Source organism: Chamaea fasciata, unplaced genomic scaffold (assembly GCF_029207755.1).
Source record: "Chamaea fasciata isolate MVZ Bird 193981 ecotype frontalis unplaced genomic scaffold, bChaFas1.0.hap1 SCAF_17, whole genome shotgun sequence".
NCBI classification, from domain to species: domain Eukaryota; kingdom Metazoa; phylum Chordata; class Aves; order Passeriformes; family Sylviidae; genus Chamaea; species Chamaea fasciata.
The window spans coordinates 10,419,200-10,427,411 of record NW_027094102.1 but is presented as its reverse complement, the minus strand read 5'-3'; the positions used below and the strand labels follow the sequence as shown (position 1 = coordinate 10,427,411).

The 8,212-nt window shown below is 41.4% G+C and overlaps 1 long non-coding RNA gene across 1 annotated transcript; it reads left to right on the top strand.

Annotated features, from left to right (window-relative positions):
- Positions 1-830: 830 nt before the first annotated feature.
- Positions 831-5,296, top strand: LOC136298469 (uncharacterized). The gene is made up of 5 exons (XR_010723321.1): positions 831-896; positions 1,435-1,648; positions 3,226-3,371; positions 3,622-3,962; positions 5,173-5,296. It is a non-coding gene; the product is annotated as an uncharacterized lncRNA (long non-coding RNA).
- Positions 5,297-8,212: the final 2,916 nt, after the last annotated feature.

Here is an 8,212-nt window from a genome sequence, read left to right as displayed (position 1 = left end):
TGTCACTTCTGTGTTTACTTTGGAAGGGACGTTTCTCTAGGAAAACTGGGGCTGTCTCTGAAGAGACCAAGCTGTCACTAAAAGATTTGTGCATTCTGACCACATGAGGAGAAAAGCCAGTTTTACAAAGACATGTCTCACTCCTCTGTCCCCGCCTTCCCACATGCACCCACTCCAAAAGGAGACTGGAAGGAAAGAGGGTGCTGAGTGGTACAGTGAATGGTGCTCTTGGCTGATGCCAGCAGTCTGGTCTGCAGGGACCATCTGCCTGGAGGTAGAAAATCCTAATGGGTTCATTTTAATTTAGGCTTCAAAGTCAATAGGTTGGTTTTCTCTCCCACATTCTACTCTTTGAGTGATGACTTCACTATTTTCTGACTGTGGAAGGAGGAACAGGTTGGATGAAACTACTTCATAATGTATGAGTGGGAGAAATCCCTGTGCCAGGGGTGTCTGGGGGGCAGGTGCAGTATGAGGAGGGCAGCACTGGGCAGGGTGGGCTGTGGATGTGCTCTGTGCCCATGGGGTGACAAGTAGGGTTTCCACCCCCAGCAGTCACCACTGGTGCTGCAGGACCTGCCCTGCGTCTGCAGGCTTGTGAGGGAGGCTAAAATAGATTCTTGGCATCAAGCCTTGGATCTTGGATCCTCTTTGCTTAATAGATTGCTCTGTCTCCCTAGTGATACTGCTGCAGCTGCAAGCCACAGAGGCATTTTGGCTGAAGTCCTCTTGGTTTAAAGGAGAGAATACTGGATGGATCTGCTCGGCAGCAGCATGACTGAATGCTCTCTTTCCACCCTGGCCTGGGAGAGTCCCAACTCTGCTGACCTGAGGGATGCATCTCTTCATGTCCCAGGCTCTGGAGATGAGAGAAACAGTGTCTGCAAAAGTTTTTGGTTTGTATAGAAAAATTTGAGGTCTCTGCCCAAGATGCCTTTTTTGTGCCTTTTTTTTTTCTTTTGAAAGTTACTAAGTTTATTTTTGTCTGTGTGAGTTAGCCAGGTTTTTTTTAATATATGGCAAAGGTGGCCAGAGTCCTGCATAGACACTTTTTTATATTTCATATAAACCTAAACAAATACATTAAATAAAAGTCCTTTCACCTCCAGCTTGATGGTTCAAATCCAATCGTGCTTGGGAACAGAAATGTTCAAGCAGTAAAAATAAAACATCTCCTGATTTATGAATAGAAGTGTCAAGCTTTGACTTGCTGTGATTACTGGCATCACATTATTTGTGAACATTTAGACAACTGCCAGAAATCCATGAAACACATTTGTGAATCCCAGAAGTTTCATAAACTTCAGCCTGAGTGGTTCTTTGCTTTCTGGTGGATAAGTGGGCTGGCTAGAGCTGTATAACGGGGCCAGCTAACTAATGCTCAGGTCTCATAGCAATAATAATGAATGCAAAACTCTTGTTCCTGTTGCACAGCAGAAGGTGGCAATTCTGCTCCACCTTACACCGGACAATTGCCATTTGCTCTGGGCAGCTGTTGTTACTGGTTTGAGGAAGCCAAAGAAGAAGATCTACAACCTGCCTTTCAAACCTTACATTGTTTGCTGGGCCAGCTGTTGGGGAGAAAATCAGTTATTTGCTTCAAGGCTGAATTGTTCTGTTGGAGAAACCACAGCAGTGGTAACGCCAGGTAATGCTTGTAGAGAACAGGATGTGGTGGGAAATGGGGCTGTGGTTCAGGGCTCTGTGCAAGGCAGACCACATCAGCCACTCTCTGTATTTGTACCAGTGTTCAAGTGCCTTAAAAAGCATGGGAATTCAGCAAATCCATATGGATTTTACACCAGGAGAAGAGATGCCACAATTAAAGCCTAAATGGAAGGCATATCTGTGCTAAGCTGACTCTCCCCAGCAGACCCTGCCATATACCTGTTTGTTGGGCATTCAAAAGCAACGAGTGAATCCCAGGCTGTGGGAACCTTGGCTCAAAGCGATGGCAAGACGTGGCCTGCAGTATTGCAGAGCTACTCTGGGACTAATTGTGCCTGATATTTTGAACCTTTTTTGAGTGTTCTTTCCCTTTATGTGCGTCTTTATATTCTCTCACTGCTTCCTCTCCTTCTGCAGAAAGTCAGATTTAGAAAAGGCTATTACAGCTGCTTTGTCACAATATATGGTACCTGCCTGGGGAAGTGACAGGACAGGGACAACATGGCACAGTTTGATTCTGCTACCACTCTGCATATGTGGGACTTTAAAACATTACTTGCAGTTTCTGTTGGTATAATGAATAATAGATCAGGTCCACAGTTTATTTGCTGAAAGTTCCAGCAGATGCGGTGTAATTAACAGACTGTAATCATTAGGTTTTGGAGAGAGGGCGACATATCAATTTTTAACTGTTTTTCCGCTTAGAAACACATCCAAGAAGTGCTGCCTCCAGAGGGATATGCACATGGATGAATGCACTTTGTGCATGCCATTTTATATACATTCTCACTTTGCTTTCCAAGTATTAACATGTGTAAATCCCTTTGGCATGTGCAGATACGTGCAAGTGGGCTGTGCATCCATAGCCTTTATTTGCATATGGAAGAAAGCATATGTGGAACTGTGTGCACTGAGTTACACTTGCACTGAAGCCCTTTGAGTGTTTGACCTTACAAAGTATCTCTTCAAACCTGCAACTCAGCAATTCCTTTTGCGAAAGGTTCCTTTTGCCTCGAAAATAAAGGCAGGGTGGCTTTGTGGAGGAATCATGATATTATTTTAGGAAATAAACTTTTTGAGGTGTATTGCTCAGTTGCCTTCCCTTTAACAAAGTAACATGAAAACCACAGGGGTGGAGAAACCTGTCTGGGTGGACAAATACAGGTATAGCTCAGTGGTGCAGGTGTTGAGCTGGTACCCAAGTGAGTTCAGGTAATTACTGGTGGGGAGATTGTTCTTTCTACCCACACAAATCATCCTGTGGCTACAACACAACACCACAAGTTCTTTGCTGCTGTCAGTCCCATCTGCTCAACAGACTTGTCCAACAAGTTGATTTGGCTCTCAGGGTCTTAAAACAGGAGTGAGACTGTGGTGCTCTGGTGCCCATTGCCCACAGCAATGCAGGACATGGCACACAGGGGTAAATCTCACAGAGGTGATCCAGGACCATAATTATAATTAGCTTCTGGAAATATTAATGCATGCATTTGAGTTTTGAGAGTGGTTGAAATAGAGGAAAAAAGTTTTGAGAACTGTTTTTTCTTTCTATTTTAGGAGGGCTTTTAATGATTTTGTCCAGGAGCTCTAAACTTCTGCCAATAGTCCTATTCTTTGTGCATGGATGTAAAGGTGATGACAATATCTGAGATCATTTCCTTGAAATGCCAGTTAAAACCTGGGAAATTTCACTGGGGAAGCTGGTGAGAACCTTTTGGCAAACTTTGGGTTTTCTACCTCTAAACACCTACCATTGATTACTTAAATGATTTTTTTTTTTTTTTTTTTTTTTTAATAATGATAACTGAATGAGAGTACTCCTGACTTCCCCCAAGTAGGCAGTCTTGCCCACGTGGATTTTTTTTCTCTTCTTTTGGAGAATTTGAATGTTTCATTCTGTGTCTTGTAGAAACTCTAATTCAGGTTTTCTCCTGTTGTATCACTTTATTTAAGGACAGTGCAGGAGGCAGGAATCTGAACTGACTGCTTGATGCTTAAGAAGGTGAATAATGACTTGGAGAAGACCTTGTGTGTATCTTTTGATCTTTGGGCTTCAGACACCCCTTCACCCATAATTAACTCGTGTGTTGACTGATCACCTGAGTGATCAAGGGAGACTCAGCATGTCAGTGGAAAGCAGGGAACAATTACTCTATGGCAAAACAGCAATCAAGCCAGCTCGTCCATGATACAAATCAGATACCTGCAAGAACAAGTCACGCAATGGCAAGCTGCACTGGAGATGGATGATATCCTAAATCATTATCTTCTATAGCATCAATTATGTTTACAGGGTAAGCCCATGCTATCTTCATGGCAAGCCCTGCATCCAGATAGCAGCAGCAGCAACAAAAAAAAATTAAAATTACAGCATGAATTTCAGGAGGGGCAGTGCACTACGCACGACTGGCTAATAAATCAAGACCATCCGTGGATTAGATGGAGGGGAATGGGAATGGTTATCATTCTGTTGTAGAAAATGCACAGCTTAGGCTCTATAGATCATTTAAAATATATATGAATTTGAAATCAGCCAAAAGATATGTCAGGCATTTTTCTTCTTAGAATTATGGCATGTTTTTAAAGCCTAAGTGCTTTTCAGTACAAATTTTAGCATGTTTTGCATTCAAATGAAACATCTACTCTACGTGTGAAGCCCTTGCACACACTGTCTGTAAAAGTGGAGGGAATCGCTGGATTTATAGGTTCTTTTGCACATTCTGTCAAAGTCAGTTCTGCCTAATGGAACTCATGGAACAGGAAAGGCTTTCATTGCACAACTTTCCATGAGAGAGATAATGTTTGTTGCCTGACACATTGCAATGCCTAAACAAAGGCTCGAAATAAGTTTGTGTTAAAAGAAGGAACCTCAGCTGGGAAGGGATTAAGTTAATAACATTTTCTGTAATGTCTTTATCAGCATTTCTGTGGCCAGTTTGTGACAATAAACAGGAAAAAAAAAAAAAAAAGCTCATGTTCAAGATGGAAGTAAATTTCAGGCTGATATGAGTGATGTACCTCATAACCAGTTATAATTAGAAGGGAGGCTTCTTACAGCGCTGCTCCTCTATAAATCACAGCAGATATTACCCCAACTTGTACAACAACTATGAAATATGCTGTGAAATTTGAAACTCATGAAAAATAGGTTCTTTTGTTGCGATTCCATTCTCAGAAAAGCTCTCATTTGATGCAAGCTTATGCCTTTTTTTGACCGTTTTCTTAAAACTAAGGTAACCAGCCTTAATTCCCTAGAAAACTGTTTAAATGTAAATTTACTAAAGTGTTTTTTGGGTTTTTTTTTTAACAATCACAGTTTGTGCAAGATGAAAGCATTGCATGTTTTGCTACACAGAGTCCTTACTTGGAAGAGTCTATCAAAAAAACCTCAAGTAAAAGTTTTCTATAGCAGAAGCTTCTTATCAAGCACAATTTTACACTAAAGAAGTCAGAAATGCAGGTTGATAGCTAATAGATGTATATTTTCCTCTTCTGTTCTGACAGAGTCAGCTTTGACCTAGCCAAGTGCCCACCTGCATTGTTCCAGATGTGACCATGGAAAAGTCCACAGGGAAAGCAACCTAAGGAAAAAGGTCTTTGCTGGCTTGATGCCTAAAATCAAATTAAAAATCAAGTAAGATTCCTCGAGTTTTTCTCTTGCACTAAGGTCTAAGTCTTTTTCCTATGATATTTTATTTTTAAGAGAAAGTGAATGAGTTTAGTTTTGAAATGTGTTCTCTGAAAACCTAGGAACCATTTAGGATTGTTGGCATGATAGGGCTGTAGCTGCTTCTATTGATCCTAATTTAGAGCTGTAATTGCAAATAAAGACATCATTATATCCCCCAGCTACCTTAATTGAAAGGATTGATTCATGGGGCAAAGCATGATAAGAACCCCTATGTGGGCCAAGTGCTTATGGCCATTTTAACACCCTCCTTTTGGCATGGCCTGGGTTTGTTCTTGTGTGGAAGAATGTCACAGACATTGGGGAGAAACCTTCACTCTTCTGCTGTCTGACCTCATTTCTGGGGCTCCTTGAAATGAAGCAGGGGACATTCACAGGATTGTATGGGCAGCAGGAGGGTCCCTGGCTTGGCCTCCCAGATGTCAGAGGTGCCAGGAGAAGCCACCTGTCCATGCAGGTGTCCCAAGTATGTGCTCTAGTTGTGTGAAAAAAGGTTTACACTGGCTGTGACAAGAGTGAGATGTCAGTGCTCAAGTGAATGTGTTCTGTCTGGCTGGGCTCAAACACGTGGGACATGCTGCTTCAAAAATAAGTCAGTGTTTTTAAAGAATTAAACACAACTCTTGCTTATTAGGTGAAATTATCAATTGTTTTGTCTTCTGGAGGTAAACAAAGAGCTGAGGGAGTCTCAGTCTCTCAGTCTTATGACCTTATGGTCACTGTCCAAAATACCAGCAGTGACGTTCCACACTGGAGAGCTAAGAAGAAGAAAAGCAGATACTCAGCAGGGTTAGCCCAGTGTCTTTCCAAGTAATCCTTTATTTTTACAAAACATTTCCATATGGGAAACTCTATCACTGAGCAGATACACTGAAAACAGTGTGGTCAGTGCTTTGTGGAGATGCTGACATGGGCTGTTGAATACCCCGAACAGTGGAGAGGCTTCAGCAGAGCTGCCCTGCACATCTAAATGTAAAACTGATGCCTAGGGCTGAAAATTGATCTGTAACATTAAACTCCAACCACAGAATGGGCATCACCATTTGGAAGGGAAGCAGATAACTGGTATTAGCTCATCTGGTAAAGATGAGTAGCTGGACAGGGTCTGAAGAATTCTTGCAGATATGAAACCCTTACCCTGAACTTTGTGGAAAATTGGTTCAAAACACAAATTTGCAGCAGATACTTATTTATGTAACGTGCCTGAGATGTAACCCTGAATCTAAATCCTTTCTTTAGGGCGGAGTTGAGATCTGGCTCTGCACTGACCCTGCAGGAAAGCCTGTCTGCAATTCACTAATCCTAGAAAGCAGACAGACATACTCTTAAGAAAAAGCTTTCCTTTCTTCCTTCTCCTTCTCTTTTTTTTTTCTTTTTTTTTTTTCTCTCTTTCTCTCTCTCTCTCTCTTTCTTCCTCTTTTTTTTTTTTTTTTAAGGGAAAAATTGTTGCAATAATACAAACCCATCATGCTCTCTCTGGTTACAGCTGAGTGACACTACATCAGCAGAAGAATATGTACAAATTAAACTGTAACAACGCACCAAGGAGAGGCACAGCAATATCATAAAAATTATCCACAGTACAATATGACTAATGTTGTGTGAAATGCATTCATTGGCCAAATGATGTCTAGGTGTATCTTAAGGAGTTATGCTGATGGAGATAATGGTTATAGAACAGAGATAAAGGAAGGAAAGGCGAGTGAAAGACAAAAGGTTGCAGCAAGGGCAGCCTGGCTGGGGAGGATGCTCAAGCAGGTGAGTTTGAGCAGGAAAGCTGAGCTGCTCTGGAATGTAGAAGGATGTGAGAAGAACTCAGTGGCACCTTTCCTCCTCACACGTCTGATGTGGAGGTGTGCTGCTCTTTCAGGCACATACACATTCCTGTGCTCCTTCTCACCTCCTTTTATGTGGACTTTTTGCAAACATTTGTCTAGAGACACAAGCTGCATGTCTGTTAAATATTCTCTAGCTCTGATGATTATAGAAATGCCTTTGTTTTCCCTTTCTAGGTACAAAATCCCCAGAATATCCAAAGAGAAGGGAGTGATTTTATTAGCATATCCAAAACCAAGAAATTAACTCAAACATAGCCAGAGGATGGCTAGAGTAAACACACCATTAAGGTGCTATTAGAAGTTATCATCTCATTTCTTAACATGAGAGTCTTTGTGAAATGAGTAAATGTTTTGCCTGAATAAGAAACTTGGCTATTGGTAAGTCAATGTGGTTTTCCTTTCTGTTTTAAACATAGATTTAGAAAAAAATCTGTTCAGTGGCCCATTGCGCCATCATGCTTATCCAGAGATGTTTATCTAGACATGAACATTCTGTTTTCAAAGGAACTTAGGGATTACCTAAGTAAATCTTATTTTACATCTTAATTGCATTTTCCAAAACATCTCAGGTGAGCACCCACTTCACTGAGTGTCTCTTAAAAACCTAAGTACTTTTTAAAATCAGCAAACTGGTCAGCAAAGTGAACTTACCTGAAATAAAATCAATCTGTGTGCAGTTGGTTGCTGGAGTTCAGGGCCTGGTCTCTGATGCAGTCACAGCCTCTCAAATTACTAGAAAAAGAGAGTATTTTCATGGTATTCCTGATTATTTGTTACCTGGTTGGTTACAAAGAGAGAAGCTAAGCCAAAATCATGCAACAGTTGTTTCTGAGGTGTGGGAGCCATGTTAGCCAGGGGTTTTTCGTTTCATTTATTGATATGTACAAGGATTGGAGGTAGACCCAGCCAAAAATGCTGGGATCCAACTATTTTCAAAGTCCTGGGATATCCATAACAGGGAGTCAATTTTGTCTCTTAGTGAAGATAGAGGTTCCCCATGGAACATTTCAAGGGGAGG